The sequence below is a fragment of the Euleptes europaea genome, chromosome 3, assembly GCF_029931775.1.
Source record: "Euleptes europaea isolate rEulEur1 chromosome 3, rEulEur1.hap1, whole genome shotgun sequence".
Classification (NCBI taxonomy): Eukaryota; Metazoa; Chordata; class Lepidosauria; order Squamata; family Sphaerodactylidae; genus Euleptes; species Euleptes europaea.
In genome coordinates this window covers 85,513,720-85,536,201 of record NC_079314.1, presented here as the reverse complement: position 1 = coordinate 85,536,201, position 22,482 = coordinate 85,513,720, and the positions used below count along the sequence as shown (strand labels likewise).

Here is a 22,482-nt window from a genome sequence, read left to right as displayed (position 1 = left end):
CAGAAAGTTTTGACAGAAGAGAAGTAAATGAGTAGCTGTTGGTCTGGTACAGTGAAATACATCATGCACTATCCAGGAAACTATAAGATGAGTTCAGTGTGCCTGGAGTGGCTTTCCATCTTCTCTCTCCCCCTCCCAGCTTCAGCAGCAAATTCTTGCATCACATGAGAAGCTTTCTTTGAAACCAGAAATTATTAAAGCAGTTTGTGATGCCAAGTGGGATGCCATTGTATTTTTTTTTAAACACAAAGATCTTGCTAGGGGTATATGAACTTTCCTTTAAAGCCCTCTCTGGATCATAGCTACTTTGCTAGCTTTACTCTAGCATGAGATTACACAAACGTTATCAAACATTGTCGAAGGCTTTAACGGTCAGAGTTCATCGGTTCTTGCAGGTTATCCAGGCTGTGTGACCGTGGTCTTGGTATTTTCTTTCCTGATGTTTCGCCAGCAGCTGTGGCAGGCATCTTCAGAGGAGTAACATTGAAGGACTGTCCTTCAGTGTTACTCCTCTGAAGATGCCTGCTACAGGTGTTGACGAAACATCAGGAAAGAAAATACCAAGACCACGGTCACACAGCCCGGATAACCTACAAGAGTTATCAAACATGTTTCGCACCCATGCTACACATCTGATAAAGCCTTACAAAAAGGTCATTAAACCAGCTAGTTTCTGGGGTGCCACAGAATTCTTTGTCTGAAAGGGAATCTGGGTAGTGGCACTTCAATTGGCAAGAAGTTATAAAGTCAAATTTCACTGGAAGCTAGGCAGGCAGACAATTGTCATTGTTTTTGTAAGGGAAGCTTTAAATTAGACAAGCCAATATCTGGCAAGGAGATATTATTGGTTTCCTTGGGAGAGCTTTTATTTATTGATTTCTGGCAGCAACAGCCATAGCCTTATTTCTACCAGTATCGCTACTGCACTGCCCAACAAAGTTCTAATAAAGTACACTGAAAATGTTTCACGAATGACAAAAAACTAGGGGAAGAAATAGATCAATTCAGAGATTTGGCAAAGAAGAGGCATATTCTAAAAAGGTCATGGTGTAATGATAGAAGATAAATATAAGCTAGAGAGAAATGAATCTCAGATAAATGAATTTCAGTGAAGACTGGTGCTTAGATAAACTGGGATGCATTTCACAAACACGACTTTGCAAAATGCACCCCTCCACTTATGCAATTTTCTGCACTCCTTTGCAAAAAGGACCAGAGGTGTACACAAAAAGAAAGAGGCATCAGAAAGAGGGACCACAACCCTACCTCTAAGGCAACCAGGCCAATACTGCCTTTACCCATTCAGTCATACATAACTGATTAGCTAGCAGAATTTGAACGGGAGCATGCATTCATTCTCTCCAATTCATACTGAATACAATAGAAGGCTTGATCTGCCTCCAGTGATATCATCAAATATACCAATCTGATGGACTATATCTCACCATGACATCATATTCACTACATGATCCCTGATAGGTTGGGATTTTTTTTTTTGGCCATCAAGTCACAGCTGACTTATGGTGACCCCCTAGGATTTTCAAGGCAAGAGGCCTTGGGAGGTGGTTTGCCATTGCCTTCTTCCACGTCACAACCTTGGTATTCCTTGGAGGTCTCCCATCCAAATACCAGCCATGGGCAGGGCTGAGAGTGCGTGACTGGCCCAAGGTCACCCAGAAAGCTTCCATGGCACGTATGGGGATTTGAACCTGGGTTTCCCTGGTCCTAGCCCAACACATTTACTACATCACACTGGCTCTCATACCCTGAAAAACAAGCCCTAAACATGATGGCAAAGCAGAGGAATATTACAGAAAAAAACATGGAAGACCCTTAAGGTAGAATTTTTTCCAAAGAGATTTTTTCCTGTCCTTAAAAGCCCATTTTTTGGCATTAAAAACTGAACCTCACAAAAAAGTTGGCATTGTACATGTTAAGATGACACTGCTTGCAACAGATTTATGAACTTCAGATAGGACAATTTCTCTGTTCCATATAAGACTAAAACAAATTGTACTAGTGGAGAGATCTTATCAGGAGTCTATTTTATTATCCTTTCTCCTAATGTAAAAAACAGAAAAAAAAAGTATCTTACTTATATGGAGCCTCCCACTTAAGCAGCAACTACATCATTCAGTCCAGAAGAATGTAATATTCTTGGCTAGCTGGTAAGAACTGAAAATATTCAATCTTACAAAACAACTGCCTAGGGAAAAAACAAGCCCATTTACTTTAAAGATATGTGACCAATTTTCCCAAAACATTTTTTTTAAGTATCCCACCTTTTCCCACTTCAGGGATTTGACTCCCAACTAGTTTGCAAACATATCAGATTTTGATCAATTTTCAGTTTTAATTTTTGGAAAAACATAATGCTAGTAGCTATTACATAATTTTCTGAGTTATGTTTTGTTCTTTCCTCTCAAAAAAGCAAATACTTAGGGACAAATTTACATTATGCTCAGAGACCTCAGAATGGACTGCTCAGTGTTTCTTTAAAAAGTAAATTGTAGCTATAGGTAGGGCTGCCAACCTCCAGGTGGTGGCTGGCGATCTCCTGCTGTTACAACTGATCTCCAGCTGATACAGATCAGTTCACCTGGAGAAAATGGCCGTTTTGGCAATTGGACTCTATGGCATTGAAGTCCCTCCTATCTCCAAACCGCGCCCTCCTCAGGCTCTGCCCCCTCTGTCAGATACATGCTTATGCTGGAACAAATTTCGTTAGTCTTTAAGGTGCCACTGGACTCCTGTTTAATTCTTCTGCCACAGACTCATAGGGCTTCTCCTAGGATTCCCAATTGCCCACTTATGGTGGGCAATTACCGCCCATTGCTCCTGTTGTCTGCCCACTCTCAGCTGTGGGTGGGCAGAAGCAGGCAGGGGAAGGGAGGGGGAGCCATCTACGTGATTTAGTCAGGAGCCCAACTGTGGCAGAGGAGGAAAAAAAGAAGTCACAGAGGACCACCCCAACACGGGAGCAACGATGGCAAAACAGTCTGGAAAACGGTGCCCTGTCCTCCTGCCTTGTGCCAAAGAGCTGATTGGGCAAAACAGCTGATCAGCGGTGAGGCTCTGGGAGGCATGGGGAGTGGAGCTGGAGGGGAGGAAACAAGGCGCATCACCTTATTTCTTCCCCTCCAGCTATGCTCCTCGCTCCTCCCAGAGCCTCGCCGCTGATCAGCTGTTTTGCCCAATCAGCTGTTTGGTGCAAGGTTGGATGATGGGGCAGAGTCAATTTCTAAATGTCTAGGTCAAAGAATCTTGGAGGAAATCATAATAGGGCATTATATCTACTTCTATCTCTATTGTCAAAAGTATCTTAATTTATGAAGCAACACAGCAGTTGAAGTATTCCGGAACACAGGTAGCATAATAGATTCATCCCTCTGGAGGTGGGTGATGTTAAATTGTTATTAGTGCTTCAGAAAGCTGTAGATACAGATATAATGAGATAGAGGATGTTTCTAACAGGGAGATGTTGAACTACAAAAACCATAGTCAGCATAGGAAGGCTTTTTATATATATATAAAATTGCTTAATTTAAATGTGGGAGTCTGAATCAAAGTTTCATTGGCACAAGAGCTTGGCACAAGTTTTGATGCCAAGGCAAACAGCATAACTGAAAGGTACAATTAATAATATTCTTGATTGTCCACTTACTATACATTCAGTAGCCACAGGGAACAGAAGGGAGAGTTGATATATTCTCATTTTCTCTTAATAATAATAAAAAGGAACAGAAGGGAAAGGTCTTTTTCAAAAGAAAGGTCACTCCACCCACTTCTCACAAAAAGGAGAACATGGCATTGCTCAGTTGCAAGGAACCTCAGCAGATTCAAAGCACAATTATATAAATTAATGAAAGAATGCTCATCTTCTTTCTGATGCCTCAGTTACTTTAACTTATTGAGTACAGGCAGAATATTATCATCCCTTGTACAAGTTTCCCCAACACATCTCTGAAGGATCAGGAATTGATTCAAGACACGGGATGAGATTCTAGTTGGGCAGTACCTGAATTTTCTTCAGGGGGCCTTGGTGAATGGTTCTAGCCTGTACTCTTTATCTGACAGTGACGGATCTCCATATTTAATGTCAGGAAGGAATCTTCTTCTGATTGTAATGACAGTGAGCCTGGAGCTATTTTTCTGATGCATCTTAATATGTCTTAAAAATTGCTTCCACATAACAGTTGTTCTGGACTTGGCAAGTTGATGGCAGGAGTGTCTTTTCCTCCTTTTACCAGCTTTTTACGTCCTCTGTGTTATGTCTGGCTAGACATGGGCATATTTAATAACTGTCCCAGTAGAGGGAGCCAATTAAAACAATCTGAGTTCATCCTGAATCATTCTATTTTAGAAACCACAGAAATCATGCCCCAAACTTAGTAACATTACATTTTTATGTATAAATTTAAACTTTATGCCATTGTATTGTCGAAGGCTTTTATGCCATTGTAGTCGCTGTTACCAATCAGTTCAACCACATGCACATCTCACACTAGGTTCTGGGCAGTACTACTGAGGATTAAGTCCAAGGTCGTCTCCCCTCTAGTTGATTCTACGACCATCTGTTCTAGGGCACAATCATTTACGGCAAAGCTTCTTAAACTGTGGGTCGCGACCTCATATAAGGTCATGTAACTGAATGTGGGGGTCACAAAAATTTTTAGTATAAATTTGTTTATGATGTATTATCAGTAAATGTTTTATTTGTATACCTATTTTATATACCTATATACCTGGGGTAGTGTAAAAATTTCTCGGGCAAAAAGGGGTCGCGAGTAGGAAAAGTTTAAGAAGCCCTGATTTAGGGAATCTAGAAATTTTACCTCTTTGGCATGACTGGAACACACATTTGTCCAGTCAATATGAGGGTAGTTAAAATTGTCCAGCCCCATTATCACAACTTCCTCACTTTGGATGCGTCCCTGATTTCATTCTTCATCTCAAGATCACCCTGAGCATTTTTGTCAGGAAACCAACAACACTTCTTCAGTACTAATTTTTTTGGGGGGCCTGGTAGTGTCACCCACAGCAAGTCTGTTGAGTGGTAGGCCCTTTTAAAGGTGCTTAGCTTGTTAGACAGGAGAGCCAGTGTGATGTAATGGTTAAGAGCGGTGGACTCTAATCTCGAGAACCGGGTTCAATTCCCCACTCCTGCACATGAAGCTTGCTGGGTGACTTTGCACCAGTCACAGTTCTCTCAGCACTCTCTCAGCCCGTGTAGAGGCAGGCAATGGCAAACCACCTCCGAACGCCTTGAAAACCCTACGGGGTCGCTATAAATCAGCTGTGACTTGATGGCACTTTAAACACACAGCTTGTTAGATACTACATTTAATTGCTTTCATTTTATTATTCTATTGCATTTTAAAACACTGGTTTATTGAAGACAGCTGTGAATTTTGTGTATGATGTAGGGCAAGCCATTAGGATTTCAATGCCAGCCAAGATAAAGGTTGCTGTTTTGCCTACAAAGCTGCAGCACAGAACTAAAAAGGACCTCAGCCCAGTAGGGGCCCATCCACAGCACAGACGTTATGCATCATATCTCTGACTCCAAGTAATGACTCATACACTGAATCAGCAGTAGCAACATTTCCCAAGTGAAAGCCTGACAAAGGAGCAAGAACACACCAGTGTTTGGAAGGATCCCAATGCTGGGCCCTGATTCTAAAATCAGTAGATCAGAACATCTGAGTGAGCATCTTTAAGCTGTCAAGGGATCAACTTTCCTATTGCTTATCGGGTTGCCAGGCCTGGCCTGGCCCTAGCAACCAGCAGAAAACTGGTGGTGAGATGGGGGACAGCCATCAGCTACAGCGGTAAAAAAAAGGAAAAAAATTACCCTTAATGATGGCATGACATCACTTTCAGGAAAACCCAGAAGTGATGTCATGCCTCTGTAGGGATTGTCAGAAACTCAATGATAAAACCGTAGAGTTTTCAGTAATTCTTAGAGAAGATTGATGTCACTCTGGGGAAAGATACATGGGGAAATTCCTAGAGTATTACTTTGGATGCCATTTGCTGGTCATTTTTTCTCTTGCTGCCCAATTTCTCATGGCAGGGGTTTGGGGCAGAGGGCGAGGGTTTACCTGCCATGGATGAGCAAATGACAAGCCTAGTTGTTACACATAATGGGTGATAAGAAAGGTCAGAGATTTCAGCCTCTGTCTGTCCCAGTTCCTCCCTTTCCCTCCTCTTTCTTGGTAAAAATGTGGAATATGATTTCTTCTTCATAGCATCCAGAGAAGTGAGCTCTGACTCATAAAAGCTCATGCTGGAATAAATGTCGTTAGTCTTTAAGGTGCCATTGGACTTCAGTTTTATTTTGCTTCCTTTATAGTCATGAAACAGAAAATAAACACCAGGGAATGAAATAGGATCTCTATTATTCTCATTCTCAAAACATACTTTTGTACCTCCATTGTGTAAGTTTTAAAAGGCATGATCTGAAGAAAATTAAGTGCTTAGAGTTTAGGAATGCAGAAATTTGGCTGGATTATAGTCCCAAAACTGTACGTGGATAAAATATGTATCATTGAAAATAAGGTCAAAAGGCTACCACTTAGTAGCAGTCACTGTGACATTTGAGTGTCTGGTTCACATACACACATGCCTTTGGTACTTATATTCCAGATCTTTGTTTCTCAAGACAATAAAAACAAATAGTGTTCCACAATGCTTAGAAACCGAATCGGTGTTCCTCTTAATGTCAGTGTAACTGAAGATACCTCTCCAGTCCACTCACAAAGCCATTGTGGAGCAGTGCAGCATATGAAAATAACATCAAGCACTGAACTCTCTCCTTTTCAATACCTATTCATTTGTTTGTGTGTAATTATTGAAACAGGGTTTTCATCAATTCCCAGAAGGGACCTTTATGTTTCTCAGTTCGCTGATTTGCATTTCATAGTAAAAGAAACCTTTACCTGAGGTGATTGTGGATGGCTTCTGAAGGTGGAGCACTCATGGGTATTACTTCTGAATTCTTAAAGCTTGAATATGTAGCTTGCATATTGTAAAATGGACTATCCAGAAGCAATTTCACTGCTTATACGTGTTAATTCAGTCCCCTCAAGCAGGAGGCCTCTGTTCCGATGGGCTCCTGTCACCCCAGTGGGTATGCGACTATAAGTAGGAAGAGATAGACCCTTACTGACAGTCGCATACCCCCCAGGGTGATAGGAACCCATAGGAACAGAAGCCTCCGGCTTAAGGCCTCCTCGACCCTAATTCTCAGGATTCTGTGGGTTGAAAGAGGCCACAAGCCTGTGTTTGCCTCTCAACCTTCAAACTCCTGAGAATTAGGAGGATGGGGGAGGCAGTGTGAGGATAGGCCTTTGGAGGCCTTGAAACCAAGTTTTCTCCCAGCTTTTTCCATTTTATACCACAAATTTTGCAAGAAAAAAGTATTGTTTGCATAAAGACAAAAACAGACTTTTAAATGCAAATGTAAAAATGATCTGGATTTGAAAGTGCTGCTAATGTTTTGTTTGTAGGGGAGTGGGACATGCTGTACAATCCTGCAGGGTTGCACCCTTGTAAGTCCATTAAAGCCAATGGGCTTAGAAGGGTTTAACTCAAGTCAATATAATTCCAGGCTCAGAATCCTGGTTTGTCTGGAATAAACAAAATTCAGTTTCATGAGATGCCTGAATTTGAATGTCTTGGTGAACTTTAGCTTGAACAAGCTGAGAAATTTCAGTTATGCTATGTGCACTGGGTATAATGTACATGTATCTAAGTATAGTAGCAAGCTGTATTTGCCTGCTCAGTATTTAATTTTGATTTATTGTAACATTTGAATGTGGCCTTAGACTTCTTTAGATACAGTCACACTGATAATGCTAACAATAAAATCTTCAAATATTTTTAGCAATATTTTGAGCAACTGCATATACTATTACACCTCTGTCAGCTAACATGGAATGTACATAATTATAAAATAACAAGCAGGGGGAGGAGTTCATTGCCCTCTCCTTCAACATTTTCCTCTTTCCCTTCTCTGAAAAACCCTATAGCCTCTCTCCCTTTCCTGCTTTCTTCTCTCCTTCCCACCAGACTAGCCAACCTACTTTTATCTGCTCCCCCACCTGTTTTTCAGCTTTCCTCCCCTTGACAGCTTCTACCTGAGAAAATTATAGCCCAGTTGCATGGTGCCAGCCACCAGGCTAGGCCCAGTTGGGCAGTGCTGACTGCTGTGCCCAGTTATATGGTGGGAAACCCACAAGGACTCGTGGGGGCACCTCATTTTCCCTTGTATCCCCCTCACCACATTATTCCCTATTTCCTTTCTCCTAGCAACACTTCCCTGCTTCCTTCATTCCTTCCTGCTCACCAACCAAAATAACTTGCATCTGGCCCCCACTTACAGCTGTGTTTATAGCTTACATTATTCTCTTGTCCATGTTATCCTCACAAGAGCCCTGTGTGGTAGATTAGGCTGAGAGTGTGTAAGTAGCCCAAGGTCTCCTCGTGAGCTTCCATAGCAGAGTACAGATTTGAAACTTGTCTGCCAGATCCCTGTCCAGCACTCGGCTACCACATCACACTGCGAGCGAGAGAGCCCCAGCGACAAAGCATCCATAAAAAGATCCCTAACAAGTTAAGCATCTGTGTGAGGTGCAGGTATTACTTATATTTGATTCTGGTATCTTTGCAAGCTTAGCAGCAGAGTGAGTAAGCCAGAGCACTTGACCCATACTCTGTCAATACAGGAGAAGTACAGGGCATGAAGGGAGGGGCACTCATCCCTTTTTCAGTGCCTGGATAAACACACCACAAAATAAGATTTAAAATACCAGTTACCAAGGTAGAAAGCTAGCAGGGGTCAGGGACTATCCAGTGTACTGCACTGAGTGTCACATGTGTGACTGCCTGCTGGACAGGTTGTGGGTGTGTGCTCAGTGCAAGGAGCTCCTGGCCCTCAAGTTGCAAGTTCTTTCCCTTGAGGCCAAGGTAGTTCATGTGGAGAAGCTGAGAGAGGCAGCGCAAGTGGTTGACAAGGCCTTCAAGGATGTGATATTGGCAACCCAATCCCAGGGCGATGGCTCCTCACCAACCATGGAGGGCCTTGTGGAAGGAGGGCATCATTCTGAGGAAAGGGGGGAAGATCCCTTAGAAGGGACTCCTTCCTTGGTGGATGAACAGATATCTTCCTGCACCAACGATATGTCTCCAAGGGGAGGGGGCTTGTTATAGTGTAAGATTCGATAATTAGAAATGTATATAAATGGGTTTGTGATGGGTGTGTGGACTGCATGGTGAATTGCCTGCCTGGTGAGAAGGTTGTGGACATCACCTGTCTAGATAGCTTGGTAGATAGCGCTGGGAGCAGTCAATGGTCTTGGTACATATTGGCACCATGATGTGGGGAAATATAGTTGTTGGGCCTGGAAGCCAAATTTAGGCTGCTAGGTAGGAGACAAAAAAGACCTCCAAGGTGGCTTTCTCCGAAATGCTACCTATTCCACGTGCAGGGCCAGCTAGACAGACACAGTTGGGAGTCTTAATGTGTGGATGACATGATGGTGTAGAGAGGAAGTCTTTAGATTTATTAGACACTTCAGTCATCCATTGTTCAGGTGGAATTTTGGGTTGCCATAGCGGACCAAAATGGTATCTAGCATGGTGTAGCCTCCATTAAAGAGAAAGGAAGGGGAAGCAGGAGAAAAGCGGGAAGGAAAGACTGCAGGTTCTGTGAGGGGAGGGCAGTGCTGATGAGGGGGGGAGCAGCAGTTGAAAAGAAGAGAGAGGGGAAAGGAAGTGAAGCCAGATGAAGAGGGGAGGAAAGGAAGGAGAGTTGCAGACAGCAAGGCAAGGTGGGAGACCAGAACCAGTGGTGGCTCGGGGAAGCAGGAGCCAGCAAAGGGAAGACGTGCACACAACATGGGGAGGAGATCAGTGGTGGTAGGGAAAGTGGGATTCCCTCTACCCTTTGCTCTTGTGGGTTCCTATCAAATTTTGATTTATATCTACTTAGTTAAAAATAGCTAGATATGTTGGGTAAAATCACTATTCTTCTGAAGTTAATGCCAAAACCTCCATTATCTGAAGAGAAGGAATTTCACAGAGGAACTGAACAAGCCACATGTTATTAAACAATTTTAAAGAAATATGTAAAATGTAAATATTCTGTCTTAATGTGTTTCTTAATGGCTGTCCCATTCTTTTAAAATAGTCACTGTTAATGGTGTTTAACATGAGCAAGAAATGACTAGCTACCACCAGAGTCACTGACGTGAGACTTGTATAAGGAAACATTCTCTCCCCCCACAAAAAAAACCCCTCACACAACCTGCAGCTAATGATGGCACTGGTGACTCAGTGTTTATTCTTTCTCAGTGACCCATTTCACATTTACTGAGTTTACAAGATTGCTTTTCTAACTGCCTGCTTGGCAAACACAGTTTACATGCTGAAAGTCAAGCTGTTCTTCTTTCAAACCATCAGTTCAAACAGTGTGATCAGAACTTGCTCTTTATGGCTTAGAATACTACCAGTAATTCTGTCATGGATGCATGCGCAACTACGAAATGGAGCCCATTTGCTCGTCATAAATGCCTCAGCTCCTACAGGAGTAACAGAAGCATCAAGTAGCAAATGTTATTATTGTAAGAAAACCAAAGGTGTAGGTTTTATCCCAAATGATAGTGAGGTTAACAGGTATTGACTCATAGGAGTGGCATATTTTGTCCATCTGTTTCTATTGCTGTCTTCCACCAGAGGGTGAAGACTTTTTTTGTCTTGTCTTTTCTATACATTGGTCTTTTAAATGCTTTAACATCTGCTGCCATAGGGACCCTGAATTGGGGGAGGGGAAAGTGGCACAGAAATGTTTTAAATAAATAAATAATTCCACTAAGATACTTTTCTGATCTGAATCCTATTCATATCCAGCATTTAAAATGGTATTTGTCCTCAGCTAAGCTGTTATTTATAGTCCTTTCCCTCGTTTTGGAATATTTGTGACTTTTCTTGAGAATCAGCCAAATTCAGTAGCGACTGAGATATCAGAACGTGCACTTCTTGCATTTGTTACTTCTTTCTATGCTGCTCATCACATTAACTTGATGTTACGGATAAGCCATTGCTGAGGATATATATAACTGCTTGCTATGCAGAACAAATGGCAAATCTCTTTCAAACTCATGCATTTCATCCATTCTGGTTACAAAGAGGTTGACTCAGCCCCTGCCTATTAATCTCACAAACATTCCAGCATGGAACTTTCTGACTCTTAAAGGGTTTGGGGGCCAGCCACCAGTACTTACCATGTGGCCTCCCTCTTCTTGTAGAAGGGAGGCATGAAGAGCTCTATTTTTATAGGCAAAGAAGCGTATGACTGCTGAGGGGAGCTAATTTTCCCCTTCTGTCTGTTCAGTTTTCTGTGCTCTACTACTTTACAGTACAATCTTAAACAAAGTTACACCCTTCTAAATCCATTGAAGTAAATGGGCTTAGAAAAGTGGGATTCTGTTTAGGATTGTACCCTTATGTACTTTTATCTCATGCTGACTAGGGAGAAAAGGACTTGATCCAGTGGCACACAGCAAGGAAAGAAGAATAAGGGTGGAGGCATGCTTTATTTCTTCTTACCAGCATGCTTCTTTTAAAAATAGACCCACAAACACAATGTTTTATACATGAATAGGAAAGACATATGAGCTCATTTTCAAAGACAAATGTGGTTGTAACAGCCAATATCATCCTACTGTTTCATGTACCTTCCAATACAGGAGTTTTTACAGCAGTGAGTAGGGTTTTCTAAAAGGATAATGAGAAAAATGGCAGTGAATCAGCAACATGGCTTCCATTTTTAGGTATTTGTATAAGATTAAAGCCCTTTTCAGAAGTTACAACCATACATACCAGGCGCCCACTAATGGGAATGCACACTACCAGTAATGGTCCTATTATGCATGGTAACAATTGCATGTGAGAGTGCAAATATATGGATTTTCATAGGGTCCCCATAAGTCGGAAGCAACTTGACAGGACTTAACACAGAGACATGCATCAAGTAGGTACGTGTGTGTGCAAAGCACAGCCATAGATTCTTATTTTCTGGAAACACATTCTTCTAGCTCTTTTTCCTTAATTAAAAAACCCAGAGCTATGATTTTGATTTCTTATTTTGTAATGCTTATCTCTTTAATCCTGATGTTCTAGGGAAAGTAATATGAAGTGCCACAACCTGCTATAAAAAACAAACAGATATCATAACAGAATGCCAACACATTAGCTCAAAGACAGCCATTCTCCTGGCTTTACTGTGCACAACCTGTGCACAAGGTTGCTGGCACATTATTAACTTACAGCAGTATCAACATTCCGGTGTTTCTGGGATGTGCAGTTAATTACTGTGCACGGGCAACTGGTTGCACAAACCTAATCGGCTCACTGTCCTCTTGACCATTTGAAGTGAACACAGGCTGATGTAATCTTATGGGAAATCTCTGGAAAATGTTGACCCCACTATCTGCCCTAACTCCAAATATTTTCACTTCATACTTTTACTTATTACCCAGCAAGTATTATAGAGAGGAAAACTAAGCAGACTAAAATAAATGTCCAGTGTATGGATTGCGACTCTGAACTAGGGTAATACCCTGGAACTTCAATGTGTAATGAGTAAGACCTCGGATTAGTAACCCTGAATGTAGCTGTGACTCCTCTGTACATCCCCCCAGGAGGGCAATGCATTCTTTTTATTTCTCAATTCAGCCTCACCCAAGTTTTGGAATATTAGAAAATTCTGTAGCTAATATGGAGGCAAAAGGGGAAATCTCAGGACGCTGAAGAGTTTCCTGTACTTCAAAAGGAGGAAGAAAAGTAATTGACAATTGATAATGGATGCACCAAACCACACCCTATCCTTCTAAAGTAATAGCAGTGTCTCAGTCAATTGATTCTTGCATTGCATAAATACACAACAGGATCTACAGGCTGATATTTTTATTCCTTTTGGCTTGTTTTTCTCCAGAATCCAGTCTCAACAAATAGAGACCATATAACTCAGTGTGTTATACTATTTGGGCTATAAACCCTGTTAAAAAAGACATCGGCATCCCCAATAACCCCTTCCTTGGGAGATACCTTTCTGCCTAACTATCATTGCCCTCATCTACCAATAAGGTTTGAAACTTTTGGCTCCAATCCAATCTGTTTTGAGGAGCATCTTATTCCCCCCTCTGTCTTAACATTTTTGGGGTATAAAGTCAGCCCCCAGGCACCCCAGTACTGTGTGGGAGTGGAAATGTGTGTGTGAAGCTGCATTTTCTCTGCAACCAAATGCAGGCGCCCTAAAGACTGATCTAGTTACCATTTCAGTCCCTCCACCACTATTTTTTCCTTTACTCTGACAAATCTTCCTGGACTCTACTCACCAGACAGGCTTGTATGTGTTGGGTATTAGAGAGCGAGCTTTGTTACATGCCAGACAGTTAAGGGGTTAATATTGTAACTGACCAAATGGCCAGTTTGTAGTGACCATTGCAATCGTGCTTGAGGGTCACGTATACAACTATTTTGCATGTTCAACTGCTTTCGATTTCTTTGTTAGAACTGAAAGCAGTTGACCACCATTCTTTTTCTTTTGCTTGACTGCTGAACAGGCAGGATGGAGAGAGGCTCTCCTTTTGCTAAGGGTGCCTACTCGTAAGTAAGCTTAGTGCCTTGCCAAAGGTTTTGGCAAGTATAGGAAACATAGAATGTAGACAGATATTATTTGTTTTGTATCCCAGTGACTTTTTCCCTACCCTGAGTTAGAGTAAAGATTGTTTTACTTCAAGACAAATGCGTCTTGCCTCTTTTGTGCGTGTGTGTGATCTCAATTCTCATAGTTCAAGAGGAACGATCCAATCCCTCTGATTTGGTAGCAGAAAATTAAATATCGGGGTTCCCTTTACAGGAACTGGGGCCCCGATTCCCCAATAAGTGGTAGCTGAGTACGCTTGGTTTTTATTTTGGCTATTGAGATAGGATCACACCGCACTCCTTTTTTGCTTTTGGGATCTTCACTGGAGACGAAAGGATTTACAAACGCCCAGAGGGAATTTTCCTGTGACGGAGCCAGCAGCCTGGTCTGCAAAGGACGGCAGGAAACACAACCCCGCGCTTGGATCGTGTGAGGAAGAAAGCAGCCCTGAGCCGCTGGAATGAGCAACGATAAGGAAAGTATGAATTCAAAAGGGCCCCAATCCGTTTCTGTCCCCCATATCACCCAAGCCTCCTTTCCAGTATGGAAGAGAATGGTGGAAAATGCTTTAACAGCAATTGGGGTGAATCACGTTTTGAATGAAGACCCGCCAGCTGACACAGATAGAGAAGCCCTTAAGAAATTTAAAATTGCAGATGCCCAGGCAATGAATTTGATTGCCAACGCAATTAATCCGGAAGAGACAGCGATAATTTTGAATAATGATACCGCCAGGAAAATGCTAAATGCACTCAATGAGAAATTTGGAACTGTGTCCAAAACCCAGAAAATGATTTTAAAAACTAGACTGTATGCAAATAGAATGTCTGGAGATATGACCCTCTTGCAACACCTTAAGAAAATGCAAGATATGGAATCAGAATTGAAGGCTGTAGGAGGGGAAATCGGTGAAGAGGAGTTTCTCGTACTATTTCTGGGAAGTTTGCATTTTAAATATAACGCTGAAAAAAGGAATCTTTTGGGTAGAGAGGACTTAACCCTTACTAAGCTGGTGACTGCACTTAAACAGTTTGAAGCAGACAGGAGCCAAGAGAGGGAATTATCTCGTGGAGTGTCTGTACTGCGTGTAAATGACAAATCCACAATCAGATGCTTCTCATGTGGAAAGCATGGTCACCGGTCGTTTCAATGTGAGAAACGTGAAACAAAGGGAGAAATCCCCCCCCCCTCTCGCCGGGAAGAAAAGCCCGCCAAATCCTCACAAAGGGAGAGGGATGGAAATGGGAGGCAACAGCCCCAATCATCCACAAGAGGGAGTCCAAGCCAAGGGAAGCCCAGATGGCACAATCACCAGCCAAAGGCTTATCTAGTCTCGAATAAAGCCTCAACCAAAGATTATTTAAAGCGTGTAAATACATTTGTTCTGGACAGCGGTGCAGATGTACATGTGTCTGGCTTGAGATCAGCTTTTGACTTTCTAGAGCCTTGTGATGAAACATTAGTTATGGCTTGTGGAGAAAGATTTCTATGCACTCAGAAAGGAGAAGTTTCTATTGCAATTCAAAGCTATTGTGGAAATGTAATGCATTTAACCTTACAAGACGTATTCCTAATGCCTAATTCAGATGAAAATTTATTGTCCGTGAATAAACTAGTGGATGCAGACTTTGAAGTGTCTATAAAAAAGGACAAATGTCGCTTATTTGATTCTGAAGGGAGAGAATACCCAGTGCTATCAGTAGGCTCACACTATTGCCTGGAGAATGTTGCAAGTCAATTGGAGGAATATGCTTGTAGTGATTTTGAGAGCAATGTTGATTCTGATGAAAGTGATTTTGATGGAAATGAGGATAATGTTGAGGAAGAATCAAAGTGCCTAGTTGCTTTTAATAAAGGATTGACAGAGCAGAAGGCTGCAGATTGTAACCACAAGGACTGTTTGTACCAATGGCACGTGAAACTAGCTCATAAAAACTTTAAGTCAGTGAAGCAATTGCTGATTGATTGTGGAATGCCCGTTAAGGAATGCTTTAAGGACAAAGAACGTTGTGAAGTGTGTCTCAGAGGAAAGGGAACAGCGCCTAAGCACGTGCAGAGGCCAAGCAGTGTTAAGGCAGAAATTTTGGAAGAAGTGCACTCAGACTTGATTGGCCCACTCAAGGCTTCAGCAGGAGGGGCAAAATATGTTCTGCATTTCATAGACAGCGCTTCAAGATTTGCATATGTGTATTTGTTGAAATCAAAGACTGAAGTAGCTGAAAAATTTAAAGCTTATGTTGCCCTGATGAAGAATAAACATGACAGAGGAATAAAGTTATTGTACACTGACAGAGGGACTGAGTACCTTAATAAAGAAATGAAAGAAATTCTTGAATCTGAAGGAATAGAGCATGCAACCTCAGTTGCATATACCCCTAGGAACAATGGGTTGTCAGAAAGGTTTAACAGAACTCTGATGGAAAGTGCAAGATGCTTAATGCTACAGGCAGGCTTGCCTTACCCCTGCTGGGGAGAATGTGTAAATACAGCAGCTTACCTTTACAACAGGACAATTTCAAGTGCTATCAACATGACTCCATATGAAAGATGGAATGGCAGGAAGCCTAGTCTGAAACACTTGAAAGCATTTGGATCTCGTGTGTTTGCATACATCCCAAAGGAGAAAAGGGGAAAAATGGATCCTACTACAGAACTTGGAATTCTTGTGGGATACCATCCTTTCTCAAAAGGGTACAGGATAATGGACATTAAGACTTACAATTTACAAATATTGAATGCAGTATATATAGATGAAAGAAATGTTATTAATAATCAACAAATTAATAACTTTGATGATCCAGAGGTTTGTGAAGAGGAAACCATAGAGATTCCATTTACAGCATGGGATTGCAATCCACCTGCTCCTGCGGAACAGCAAGAGACTGCAGATTCAAAAGGGGTTGATCCCGGTGCTGATGGAACAGCGGAACCCTCTCAGACCTTAAGGAGATCTACAAGGACTACAAAAGGAATACCAGCAGAGAAACTGAGTCTTTTCACTAGAATTGACAGCCACGTGGAACCCTCAAGTTGGGACGAACTGCAAAAGTTGCCCGATGGGGAGCGGTCAAGATGGCTGAAGGCAATTCAAGAAGAATTAGACTCACTGCAGAAGAATAATACCTGGAAACTAACCAAACTCCCACCAAACAAGAAGACTGTGGGATGTAGATGGGTGTTCAAGGTCAAGAAAAATTCGGATGGAACTGTTGACAAATACAAAGCAAGACTAGTTGCAAAAGGATTTACCCAGAAGTATGGAACTGACTACACAGAAACCTACGCACCTGTGATTAGTCACACGGCTATAAGGACTTTGCTGAGTATAGCCGCCTCCAGGAATAAAGTGGTACTGCAACTCGACGTCAAAACAGTTTTCCTGAATGGCGAATTATCAGAAGAAATATACATGGAACTTCCACCAGGATTAAAGGACTGTGATACTAAAAATCAAGTTTGTAAACTTGAAAAGACTTTATATGGGCTCAAACAGTCAGCAAGAGCATGGAACCACAAACTAACCTCATTATTGAAAGCTCAAGGTTTTGAACAAGGAAATATAGAGAAATGCTTATTCAGAAGGAAGAAGGATGATGGATGGGACTTTGTTTTGGCCTTTGTAGACGATCTTCTGATTTGTTCTGACACTGAAGAAGCTGCAAAAGAAATTGCAAACAAACTGAATGAATCAGTAGAAGTGAAACTACTTGGAGAAGTAAAGAACTATCTTGGAATGGAGATTGAAAGAAACCAAGACAATGGATTTTCAATCAATCAAAGGAACAAGATACTGGAATTTCTGCAATTCATGAATATGAAGGAGTGCAAGACCAAGGACACTCCACTTGACCCTTCATATATGGATCTAGACGAAGGTGAACTATTGCCTATCACAAATACAGAGAAGCTATTGGAAAACTTCTATACTTGAGCAACGTTAGTAGACCGGATATAAGTGCAGCAGTTGGAATCCTAAGTAGAAGGACCAGCACACCTGCAGAACATGATTGGAATGCAATCAAACACCTCACACAATACTTAAAGAAAACTATTGATTTGAAGTTGAAGATAACTCCAAATACTGAGCTGAAACTGATAGGATACATGGATGCTAGTCTAGGTGGTACTAGAACAGACAGCAAATCTACAAGTGGATATCTGTTCTACTTTGGAGAAAACCTAATCTCCTGGACCAGCCAGAAACAGCAAGTTGTGTCAACATCTTCAACTGAAGCAGAATGCATAGCAGCCAAGTGCGCATGTACAGAGCTGGAAGAGATAATTGAACTGCTACGCGACTTTGGATTAGATGAACTGACACCTGCTACAATGTTTGAGGACAATCAATCGTGTATAGCACTACTGAATGGCGAGAACTCTAAGAAAGGGAAGAAACTTCTTCGACTCAAAATGGACTCAGTAAAGGACAAACAAGAAAGAGGTCTCGTAGTAGTGAAGTACTGTGAAAGTAAAGAGATGGTGGCCGATATCCTGACGAAGCCACTGCCCAGACAACAGTTTGAATACTTGCGTGATGCATTGTGCTTATATGTCTGAATGTAACTAAACCTCGAAAAGGGGATTGTTGGGTATTAGAGAGCGAGCTTTGTTACATGCCAGACAGTTAAGGGGTTAATATTGTAACTGACCAAATGGCCAGTTTGTAGTGACCATTGCAATCGTGCTTGAGGGTCACGTATACAACTATTTTGCATGTTCAACTGCTTTCGATTTCTTTGTTAGAACTGAAAGCAGTTGACCACCATTCTTTTTCTTTTGCTTGACTGCTGAACAGGCAGGATGGAGAGAGGCTCTCCTTTTGCTAAGGGTGCCTACTCGTAAGTAAGCTTAGTGCCTTGCCAAAGGTTTTGGCAAGTATAGGAAACATAGAATGTAGACAGATATTATTTGTTTTGTATCCCAGTGACTTTTTCCCTACCCTGAGTTAGAGTAAAGATTGTTTTACTTCAAGACAAATGCGTCTTGCCTCTTTTGTGCGTGTGTGTGATCTCAATTCTCATAGTTCAAGAGGAACGATCCAATCCCTCTGATTTGGTAGCAGAAAATTAAATATCGGGGTTCCCTTTACAGGAACTGGGGCCCCGATTCCCCAATAGTATGTTTACTCCCTCCCCCATATTTCTCTTTAGGCTAGCAAAAATGCTTAGATTAGAATTTATTCAAGTTAAGATTTATTAGACTGTTTTTAGAGTGTGTGTATGTTTGCACGAATGATCTTTTCACCTTGTAATATGTTCGCTAATTTCCTATGCTATTAGTTTTCTTAATAAATGTTCAACTTTAAACTTATGTCTGTTCATTTCTAAGAATCTGCACACTTTATATGAAGCATTGCCTGAATCCAGGACCCTGGTATATATCTGGCAGAAGGTCCTAATAAAAATTGCTCTTGGATACACACATGTATAAGTGCTGGACATGGTAAGGGAGATGCTCCTATAGGCAAGGTATATACATGTATAAGCCATTCGGGTAACAAGTAAGAAGGAATTTTAAAAACACTTAGAAATAACAACTCACACATAGTTTACCACAGAAGATGCTAAATATTTATGTATCAATGTTTTCTACATTTTACAATGTTCTCTTGAAAAATATGCACACAGTTTAAACTTTTTCCAGCTAGAATTAATTATTTATTTTTCAATTGAAAAACATTCAATAAGAACATTTCTCTTATGTGTTTCTGGCATTTAGTTCCACACGAAAAAGAAGAAGAGTTGGTTTTTATATGCTGATTTTCTCTACCACTTAAGGAAGAGTCAAACCAGTTTACAATCACCTTCCCTTCCCCTCCCCAAAACAGACACCCTGTGAAATAATTGGGCCTGAGAGAGATCTAAGAGAGCTGTGACTAGCCCAAGGTCAGTCAGCTGGCTTAATGTGTAGGAGTGGGGAAACCAACCCCGTTCACCAGATTAGAGTCTGCCACTCATGTGGAGGAGTGGGGAATCAAACTCAGTACTCCAGATTAGAGTCCACCACTCCAAACCACTGCTCTTAACCACTACACCATGCTGGTGAATCTGATAATTTCTTCAAGCAATGTGGAATTTCTCTTAATTCATCTGACCATCTGTTATAGGTTCTCCAATGGAAAACACTGATACTTTTTGGAGTGTCACACAATGTTCTACATTCTAGAATCAGAATCTAAACTCTTAGGGGTGGGGAGATATAACATGCACCTGTTATGCTCTTTAGAGAGCCTTCTGTTTAAGGTACCCTCCCTTAGGATGCTTCGTACAGCTACAGTGACATCACAGGCTTTTTCTGTGGGGGGTCCAGTCCTTTGGATCAGCCTACCAGAGTGAGTGAGGAAGGCACCTTCCAGGGATGGAATGGCCATTAAGGCTACTGGGGAAAGTCCTGGTGGGCCAATGGCCTGGGGTGTCACCCACCCCTCTGGGGCTGCCCCAAGCAAGGGACAGCCCTTTTCCTATGCAAGGCAGGTGCCAGCAGCTGCCACCACAAGTGGAAGGTACAAGCAGTCCCCAGCTGCCTGAGAAGTGCTGAAGCCTGGTCTTTCTCCTTTTCCTCCTCCTCTGAGGGGAGGGACAGGGGTGGGGCCATTTTTGCCTCCCAGTCCACCCCTGGCACCTTCACTTGCTATGTTTAGAAAGGCATGTAAATTGGTTGCCAACTTCCAGCTGGTAATCAAAAAGCTGTACTTGTCTCAGGCTCAAATAAAGCACATATACAGCAATGCAAACAAATGTATTCTGCGAAAAATCTCACGTAAAATATATATCCCAAAGATATAAGTCTAGAGCAAGGACTGAAGATGTTATGTTGAATACAAACAAGTAAGTGTATATATACAAGGCTGATTAGGTGCAAGGTGCAAAAAGATTAACAGTCCAATGGAAGTAACAATTATCAATCACAGTCCAATGAAGGTAATGTACACTGAAGCACGGAACAATTTCAATCGCAATGGGCTTCCGGTATAATCCCCATTTCAAAGTTTTCATCAAGCTTCAGGGAGTACCTCGTGCTTGTATCAATTAATTAAGCCTCTCAGACAGAACGGCAGAGTAGACGTCTCTCTCCAATTTTGGTGATACAAGCACGAGGTACTCCCTGAAACTTGATGAAAACTTTGAAATGGGGATTATACCGGAAGCCCATTGCGATTGAAATTGTTCCGTGCTTCAATGTACATTACCTTCATTGGACTGTGATTGATAATTGTTACTTCCATTGGACTGTTAATCTTTTTGCACCTTGCACCTAATCAGCCTTGTATATATACACTTAGTTGTTTGTATTCAACATAACATCTTCAGTCCTTGCTCTGGACTTATATCCTTGGGATATATATTTTACGTGAGATTTTTCGCAGAATACATTTGTTTGCATTGCTGTATATGTGCTTTATTTGAGCCTGAGACAAGTACAGCTTTTTGATTGCCAATATTCCCATTTTGTACTTGTAGCCCTATTTGATTACTAACTTCCAGCTGGTGGCCGCAGATCTCCTGCGATTACAACTGAACTCCAGGAGACAGAGATCAGTTCACCTGGAGAAAATGGCCACTTTAGAAGTCCCTCATCTCCCCAAAGCCCGCCCTACTCAAGCTCCACCCCCAAAATCTCTAGGTATTTCCCAACCCAGAGCTGGCAATCCTACATATAAATCAGTCTTATTCCAAATAGCATTTTGTAGGGGACAAAATTAGGAGAGGTTGGCCCCTCCCTCCAATGAAGTCTCGATGATATGTGCCAAAAATACATGAGTATATACAAAATGCATGAGTATTCTTAAAGTAATGGAATAAACTTTGCATGCCTGGTTCAGCATCTGGGGAGGGGAGAAGCATATTGCTAGGCCAATTGAGAGACATGTTGTAGAAAGTTTATGATAGCTGATCTTTGTTAATTGCTTTATAGGACTCAGTTGGCTCATAAGAAAATTGTATTCTATCCAATAATGTTCCAGGCAGATACAATGCAAGTGATACTGGTAACAACATGCTTCAGATTACATTTGAGTGTCTATTTGAAGGTGTAAATAGAGACACAAATGAGATTGTGTTGAAAAGTCCATGGAAGAGATTTCAAACTCGTTTCCTATCACATTAAATGAGACATTTAACATGACTCTTTTATCTCTTAATCCAAGTACTGGTGGAGAAAATGATATTCCCTTACCCAAGCTCCATAATCTTCCATGTACTCTACTATTTACCAAAAAGGGATGATCAAATTCAGGTTCTCTTCACGGATTACATCATTTGATTGATGTTTAGAATTCCTGTTAACTACCTTTAAATTTGTTCCCATACAAAATCTGGTAACAACATCTGGTAACAACAACAGGGATGCTCTGGATGAATGAGCTTCTACCTAATGTATTTAAATATAGCAATGGAAAAGTAAAAACAAAAAGGAGCTTCAGAGGCAATACCATTTATTTATAATCATGCAAAAGGTTGGCCAATGGATTTAACTTTCTTCCATGACAAGCGGCTTCTGCTTGCTGCTTCTCCTTGCCACATGGACCCTCCCAATCACAGGGAGAGTTTCTTTGTCAGTGATGGATATTCCTGGAATCATCTAATGCTGGCACAGAAATTCTCCATGTGGTTTGGGGGCTCCATTTGATGAGCCACTCTAGAGGTTATCTTTGGCTGAGGGGGTCACCAAGTGGAAACTGGTTTCCATGGGGATAGCAACACATGTATTTCATTCCTAATAAATAATGTAGGAGCTAAGAAAAGTTTTCAAACAGCACAGACAGTGTAAAT

General features: G+C 41.5%; 1 protein-coding gene across 4 annotated transcripts in view; it reads right to left on the bottom strand.

Annotated features, from left to right (window-relative positions):
- The window catches only part of ANO4 (anoctamin 4), a 96,485-nt gene that overhangs the window by 56,212 nt on the left and 17,791 nt on the right, over positions 1-22,482 (bottom strand). The gene's annotated exons all lie outside the window — the stretch shown is intronic.